Source organism: Rhamphochromis sp. 'chilingali' (assembly GCF_963969265.1).
Source record: "Rhamphochromis sp. 'chilingali' genome assembly, chromosome: 10".
Taxonomy (NCBI): Eukaryota; Metazoa; Chordata; class Actinopteri; order Cichliformes; family Cichlidae; genus Rhamphochromis; species Rhamphochromis sp. 'chilingali'.
The window spans coordinates 4,511,071-4,519,213 of NC_137937.1; the positions used below are offsets into that span (position 1 = coordinate 4,511,071).

Consider the following 8,143-nt stretch of genomic DNA (forward strand, 5'->3'; position numbering starts at 1 on the left):
GTCCTACATATTTGTTTAATATGTGCATTGAAGGACATATCCTGGTCAAAAATTACTCCAAAATTACTTTCCTGCAACCAGGAAAGAAATTACTAGCCAGGGAGACGTGGCTAGTCGTTGCTCCATTATTTATTCCAATTCAAGCTCATGCAGTCTTTTGTTACTTTATAGTAGTACAACTGTGTATTTACTTTTTCCAAAAATAGCTCACATTATGATGATGATGATGATGATGAAGCTTTATTTGTCACTTGCAGTTGCCTGCAGCAAAATTGGACCCCTTCTGACCATACATACATTACACAAACATCACATTGGGGAGACAGGTCAGAACAGGGAGCTTACAGAAAAACAGTGAAATGTACAACACAATAGGGGAGTGGAGGAGGAAAAAAGAGAACTCTACTCAGACTGAGCTCCTGGTAGGGGATCAGTATGAGAACAGAAAACAAAAATTCCTCAGCACAAAAAGCACATGAATCTTCACACTGTAACACCATGAAAACACATGACAAGCAACAGGGATGGGTAAATGGGGTGAGAGGTTGCCAGTGTAGACAGCAGCATGATTCCACGCTGGCCCGGTCAATCGCCGTCTGCATCGGGTGGGTGCAACCATTGGAGGCGTTTGGAGGGGGGAGAGTGTACATCTGCGTCAGTGTACGTGTGTGTGTCCTGTTCAACTTGAGAGAGAGTGTCCTTTTACCTGGTTAAGCAAAGTCAACAGTCCTGATCCGACGCAGGTGTCCTTGAAGGATACGATCAGAGAGAATTTCTTGTTCAGGAGCCAAATGAGTGAAGGAGATGATTGTTTGGGTTAATGTGAACAACTGCATGCAATTTCACAGTTGGTCTAATGTCCATCACTGGTCACTTGATCTGTCAATTTCCCATTGCAGAGCCGTGAGCTTCTCTAAGGTCTTATCCATATTGCGTTCAATAAACGCAGTGTGAGTACTCAGAGATTGCCCATCGTCAATCACGTCGGCCAGCCTTGTGGGACCGCTTTCTTTGTTTTCGATAAGCCAGGTTCAAGCCAGCTCCGATCAGCCAGAACTCTGTTATCATGGTTCCAAATGGGTAGATCTCGTTCAACGTCCTCTATTGAGAGTGTCGCCAGACACACGACGCAACCGACCATCAAGTATCCGGCAGCAAGGGGCTCTGCAGGACAATCAGGCTCTCCCGAGCCCAGGCTTCTCATCAAAAATAGGGTGTCAATTTCGTTAAGGGACCAGTTGATCAAATTCATAATTCTTTAGGTCTTAGAGAACAAGACTGAGAGACTCTCTGAGGGTTAGAAAGTTACACGAGAATACACAAGGACATGAGAAGCCAAGCAGGAAAGATAAGGGAAGGGAGAGGGAAAAGATGCAACTGCTTCCGTCAAGAGCGAGATAGGATTTCACATATTCTCAATACGTGTTCCGTTATCAGATAGACAAAGAGAATGAACATATTCCACTGTCATAGACAAAGCCGATTTTCTTATGAAACTCGCTTCAAAATGAATGCTAAAAAGATAATCCATGAATTTCGAAAGATTCCGAAAGAATGGTGTAATCACTACCATCTTGATATGTGCACTGAATTTAAGTAAATACTTTATGGCAGAAAACAAACAACTAAAACAACACACTATAAAGGTGGAGCCGATCAGTAACATTACAGAACGTTGAATTTACTAGACTAAACAATGTTTCTGTGCTTTCAGTTTCTGACCTTAATAACTAATCTATGCAATATATCGGGTGTGACTGCTTTTATTTTCTATTTCTGGTACAATACTAGCCTGCAAGCAGGAAAGAAATGATAAGGCAGGGAGTACATGTAACATTATGAGAAAACAGTGCTGAGCATGCTTCTGACTACTAACAACAGGCCAAACCATGGTCTCACACTGCCACCTACTGGTACAAAAATGGAGCATCAGCTACAAATATCCCAGACTAGTTACCAGGTCTATAGTTAAAACTAGTTAATTTAGAGGATTTTCAAAAGAAAATATCACTTACATTTAAAGTAAAATAGCTGAAATATAAGTTAATTCACATAAGTGTGATTAGACGTTAGTGGCTATCACACACACACACGTTCATACTGTTGCTCTTTGATTAGATAACTCTATGGCTGCTGTCAATATACAGGCGAAGCTTACGGGTTATGCAGCCAACTTTGTAAGTTGGATCATTAAGTCTATGAATCACCCTGTTAAGCACAAAAAGGTGCTTACACAACTGAAAAAATCTGCTATGTCTTTTCCACAGGGGACTCACCTTTGTATAGCAGACCGATATAGATTGAAGACTGGTTGGGTTGGCCAAATAGTCCATTCCAACTTTAACTCTAAGACAGAGGGGTGGCCATCCTTATGGGTAAAAACGTCCCATTTCCTGTATCAACCATTTTATCTGATCCTATGGGTCCTTATTATGGGTCCGTATTACTGTGGTTGGCCAACATTATGGACTTTATGGACAACTTTATGAACTGATTTAAGCCAACATTTACGCCCCCAAATGGGATGATGAAACCTTAATTGTCTATTAATTCTCGTGAATTCTGGATATGACAACACACAATCTCATTTTAGCTGGAGGTACAAGCTGTGTGCTCTCTAACCTAGAAAGAAGCTCTAATAAGGATACTCATCCAGGACATGCTCCGACTATATTCCTGTCCACAAAATGTTCTATTGGATAAATTCATTTGTCACTGATAAATGTCCTCTTCCACTTATTGAAACTTGCAATTATCAATCTATTGTTATTTCAGATCATACCCCCCTATTGATGAGATGGGGGTTGGATGCCTCACTGCCCTCCGCCTCTGGCAGTGGCCCTTTCTACTAAGGAGGCAAGAGTTCTGCATGTCCTGGTGACCCTCCACCTGTTTCACAGGTGGGTGCAGCCTGATCTATCTAGTGAAAGTCTAGACAGACCAGACCAGCTCAACCACACAGACACTTCCTACCCGATTTGAGGACAAAAGCAGAGTATGCAATATGTGGGACAAACAAACACACACACACACACAAATGGCAAATGTGAGATCATGGGAATCTAAGCAGCTTGAACCAAAAGTGACTAAAAATTGTCAAGGCTGAGCAGGACTCAAGCACAGACTACGAATCACAATAAACATTTTTTTTATTTACATGACACAGAGTGCACTATATACAAGTGGGGAGAAGGGGTCCAGCGAATCCAGAGGTCCATGGAGGGTGGGGGGCTCCACAGGCTCACTGCAACTGCCACACTCACGAACAGGGTCTCAAGGCGGGGCACGGAAAATCTATATACAAGGACAAAATGTTAAATGCCAAGAAAAGCACAAAGAGAAATCAAAATATTTCCAAAGCTAGAATTGCACTAACGAATGTTACACAGTAGTCCAGCGACAAAGGGCTCCAAGCAACTGCCTTCAGAAGTGGCTGGTAAACAGGATGATGAACCTCAGGTGAGAAATTGCTTGCAGGTGTGAGGACAGCAACCGGGAGCCCATGATTAGGTCCGCCCAGGCATCGCGTTGTGAGCAGGGAAGCAAGAAAGAAAGTGAGAGAAACAAAAACAAATACATATACATGTAGCGTAACTGGACCATGACAGTAATATTTCAGTTTGATCAACCATCTCAACAAGTTCAATTACTTTCTTTCAAGCTGCTTACACTACATTGACTTATGTTTTTACACAATCTCAGAAGAGGAGAGCCACTGAGGGAACGCCTTCCGCCCTCCAACGCCTCCACCGTGACCTCCACTTCTGAGAGGAATTGCCTACAGATCAAGCATGGAGTGTGCCTGAATGGACATACAGAACTCCAAGGTTCGGCCCAGTGTTGAGGGTTTTCCCAAAGGAGAGGGCCTGGCGGGCGGTGCCTCACAGCCCTCCGCCTCTGGGAGTGGCCCCTTTCTACTAAGGAGGCAAGAGGTGGCCAGGAGTCTGTCAGCGAGTTCTGCATGTCCTGGTGACCCTCCACCTGTTTCACAGGTGGGTGCAGCCTGATCTATCTAGTGAAAGTCTAGACAGACCAGACCAGCTCAACCACACAGACACTTCCTACCTGATTTGAGGACAAAAGCAGAGTATGCAATATGTGGGACAAACACAAACACACACACACACACACAGAGATCAGTTGAAAGGGACAGAAGAAATGGCAAAAGTGAGAATATCTCACACACACACAACAGAGGGGGAAGAGATAGAGAAATTGGCAAATGTGAGATCATGCTAAGCAGCTTGAACTGAAAGTGACTGGAAATGTTTACGTTTGATCAGCCACCCATCCATTCTCTGCTGTGTTTCTTTTCCAGTGTCACAGGGCAGCTCGAGCCTATCCCAGCTATCTTAGGGCGAGAAGCAGGGTGCACCCTCGACAGGTCACCAGTCTGTTACAGGGCTAACACATAGACGCAGAAAACCATTCGCACCTATCGCCAATTTACACTCTTCGATTACCTATTGCCACTAACTGGAGGTCGTTGGACTGTGGCAGGAAGCCGGACTACAAGGAAAGAACCCACGCAAAAACAGGAAGAACATGCAAACTCCACACAGAGCGACGGTAGAGCTGAACTCAAGACCTTCTTCCTGTGCGGTAACGGTGCTAACCACTGTGCCGCCCGCGTGTGAGCAACCGTCTCCCAGAAATTTAAAAAAGTTCAGTTACTTTCATTTCAAGCTGCTTACACTACATTGACTTATGTTTTTACAGAATCTCAGAAGAGGAGAGCCACTGAGGGAACGCCTTCCGCCCTCCGACGCCTCCACCGTGACCTCCACTTCTGAGAGGAATTGCCCACAGATCAAGCATGGAGTGTGCCTGAATGGACATACAGAACTCCAAGGTTCGGCCCAGTGTTGAGGGTTTTCCCAAAGGAGAGGGCCCGGCGGGCGGTGCCTCACAGCCCTCTGCCTCTGGGAGTGGCCCCTTTCTACTAAGGAGGCAAGAGGTGGCCAGGAGTCTGTCAGCGAGTTCTGCATGTCCTGGTGACCCTCCACCTGTTTCACAGGTGGGTGCAGCCTGATCTATCTAGTGAAAGTCTAGACAGACCAGACCAGCTCAACCACACAGACACTTCCTACCTGATTTGAGGACAAAAGCAGAGTATGCAATATGTGGGACAAACACAAACACACACACACACACACACACACACACACACAGAGATCAGTTGAAAGGGACAGAAGAAATGGCAAAAGTGAGAATATCTCACACACACACAACAGAGGGGGAAGAGATAGAGAAATTGGCAAATGTGAGATCATGCTAAGCAGCTTGAACTGAAAGTGACTGGAAATGTTTACGTTTGATCAGCCACCCATCCATTCTCTGCTGTGTTTCTTTTCCAGTGTCACAGGGCAGCTCGAGCCTATCCCAGCTATCTTAGGGCGAGAAGCAGGGTGCACCCTCGACAGGTCACCAGTCTGTTACAGGGCTAACACATAGACGCAGAAAACCATTCGCACCTATCGCCAATTTACACTCTTCGATTACCTATTGCCACTAACTGCAGGTCGTTGGACTGTGGCAGGAAGCCGGAGTACAAGGAAAGAACCCACGCAAAAACAGGAAGAACATGCAAACTCCACACAGAGCGACGGTAGAGCTGAACTCAAGACCTTCTTCCTGTGCGGTAACGGTGCTAACCACTGTGTCGCCCGCGTGTGAGCAACCGTCTCCCAGAAATTTAAAAAAGTTCAGTTACTTTCATTTCAAGCTTCTTACACTACATTGACTTATGTTTTTACATAATCTCAGAAGAGGAGAGCCACTGAGGGAACGCCTTCCGCCCTCCAACGCCTCCACCATGACCTCCACTTCTGAGAGGAATTGCCCACAGATCAAGCATGGAGTGTGCCTGAATGGACATGCAGAACTCCAAGGTTCGGCCCAGTGTTGAGGGTTTTCCCAAAGGAGAGGGCCCGGCGGGCGGTGCCTCACAGCCCTCTGCCTCTGGGAGTGGCCCCTTTCTACTAAGGAGGCAAGAGGTGGCCAGGAGTCTGTCAGCGAGTTCTGCATGTCCTGGTGACCCTCCACCTGTTTCACAGGTAGGTGCAGCCTGATCTATCTAGTGAAAGTCTAGACAGACCAGACCAGCTCAACCACACAGACACTTCCTACCTGATTTGAGGACAAAAGCAGAGTATGCAATATGTGGGACACACACACACACACACACACACACACACACACACACACACACACACACAGATCAGTTGAAAGGGACAGAAGAAATGGCAAAAGTGAGAATATCTCACACACACACACACAACAGAGGGGGAAGAGATAGAGAAATTGGCAAATGTGAGATCATGCTAAGCAGCTTGAACTGAAAGTGACTGGAAATGTTTACGTTTGATCAGCCACCCATCCATTCTCTGCTGTGTTTCTTTTCCAGTGTCACAGGGCAGCTCGAGCCTATCCCAGCTATCTTAGGGCGAGAAGCAGGGTGCACCCTCGACAGGTCACCAGTCTGTTACAGGGCTAACACATAGACGCAGAAAACCATTCGCACCTATCGCCAATTTACACTCTTCGATTACCTATTGCCACTAACTGCAGGTCGTTGGACTGTGGCAGGAAGCCGGACTACAAGGAAAGAACCCACGCAAAAACAGGAAGAACATGCAAACTCCACACAGAGCGACGGTAGAGCTGAACTCAAGACCTTCTTCCTGTGGGGTAACGGTGCTAACCACTGTGCCGCCCGCGTGTGAGCAACCGTCTCCCAGAAATTTAAAAAAGTTCAGTTACTTTCTTTCAAGCTGCTTACACTACATTGACTTTTGTTTTTACAGAATCTCAGAAGAGGAGAGCCACTGAGGGAACGCCTTCCGCCCTCCGACGCCTCCACCGTGACCTCCACTTCTGAGAGGAATTGCCCACAGATCAAGCATGGAGTGTGCCTGAATGGACATACAGAACTCCAAGGTTCGGCCCAGTGTTGAGGGTTTTCCCAAAGGAGAGGGCCCGGCGGGCGGTGCCTCACAGCCCTCTGCCTCTGGGAGTGGCCCCTTTCTACTAAGGAGGCAAGAGGTGGCCAGGAGTCTGTCAGCGAGTTCTGCATGTCCTGGTGACCCTCCACCTGTTTCACAGGTGGGTGCAGCCTGATCTATCTAGTGAAAGTCTAGACAGACCAGACCAGCTCAACCACACAGACACTTCCTACCTGATTTGAGGACAAAAGCAGAGTATGCAATATGTGGGACAAACACAAACACACACACACTCACTCACAGATCAGTTGAAAGGGACAGAAGAAATGGCAAAAGTGAGAATATCTCACACACACACAACAGAGGGGGAAGAGATAGAGAAATTGGCAAATGTGAGATCATGCTAAGCAGCTTGAACTGAAAGTGACTGGAAATGTTTACGTTAGATCAGCCACCCATCCATTCTCTGCTGTGTTTCTTTTCCAGTGTCACAGGGCAGCTCGAGCCTATCCCAGCTATCTTAGGGCGAGAAGCAGGGTGCACCCTCGACAGGTCACCAGTCTGTTACAGGGCTAACACATAGACGCAGAAAACCATTCGCACCTATCGCCAATTTACACTCTTCGATTACCTATTGCCACTAACTGCAGGTCGTTGGACTGTGGCAGGAAGCCGGACTACAAGGAAAGAACCCACGCAAAAACAGGAAGAACATGCAAACTCCACACAGAGCGACGGTAGAGCTGAACTCAAGACCTTCTTCCTGTGTGGTAACGGTGCTAACCACTGTGCCGCCCGCGTGTGAGCAACCGTCTCCCAGAAATTTAAAAAAGTTCAGTTACTTTCTTTCAAGCTGCTTACACTACATTGACTTTTGTTTTTACACAATCTCAGAAGAGGAGAGCCACTGAGGGAACGCCTTCCGCCCTCCAACGCCTCCACCTTGACCTCCACTTCTGAGAGGAATTGCCCACAGATCAAGCATGGAGTGTGCCTGAATGGACATGCAGAACTCCAAGGTTCGGCCCAGTGTTGAGGGTTTTCCCAAAGGAGAGGGCCCGGCGGGCGGTGCCTCACAGCCCTCTGCCTCTGGGAGTGGCCCCTTTCTACTAAGGAGGCAAGAGGTGGCCAGGAGTCTGTCAGCGAGTTCTGCATGTCCTGGTGACCCTCCACCTGTTTCACAGGTGGGTGCAGCCTGA

At 47.0% G+C, this 8,143-nt stretch overlaps 1 long non-coding RNA gene across 1 annotated transcript; it reads right to left on the bottom strand.

Moving 5' to 3' along the window:
- Positions 1–1,111: 1,111 nt before the first annotated feature.
- On the bottom strand, positions 1,112–6,837 carry LOC308403487. The gene is made up of 2 exons (XR_013972914.1): positions 3,377–6,837; positions 1,112–3,294 (listed from the first exon to the last, which is right to left on the bottom strand). It is a non-coding gene; the product is annotated as an uncharacterized lncRNA (long non-coding RNA).
- Between the last annotated feature and the right edge of the window lie 1,306 nt (positions 6,838–8,143).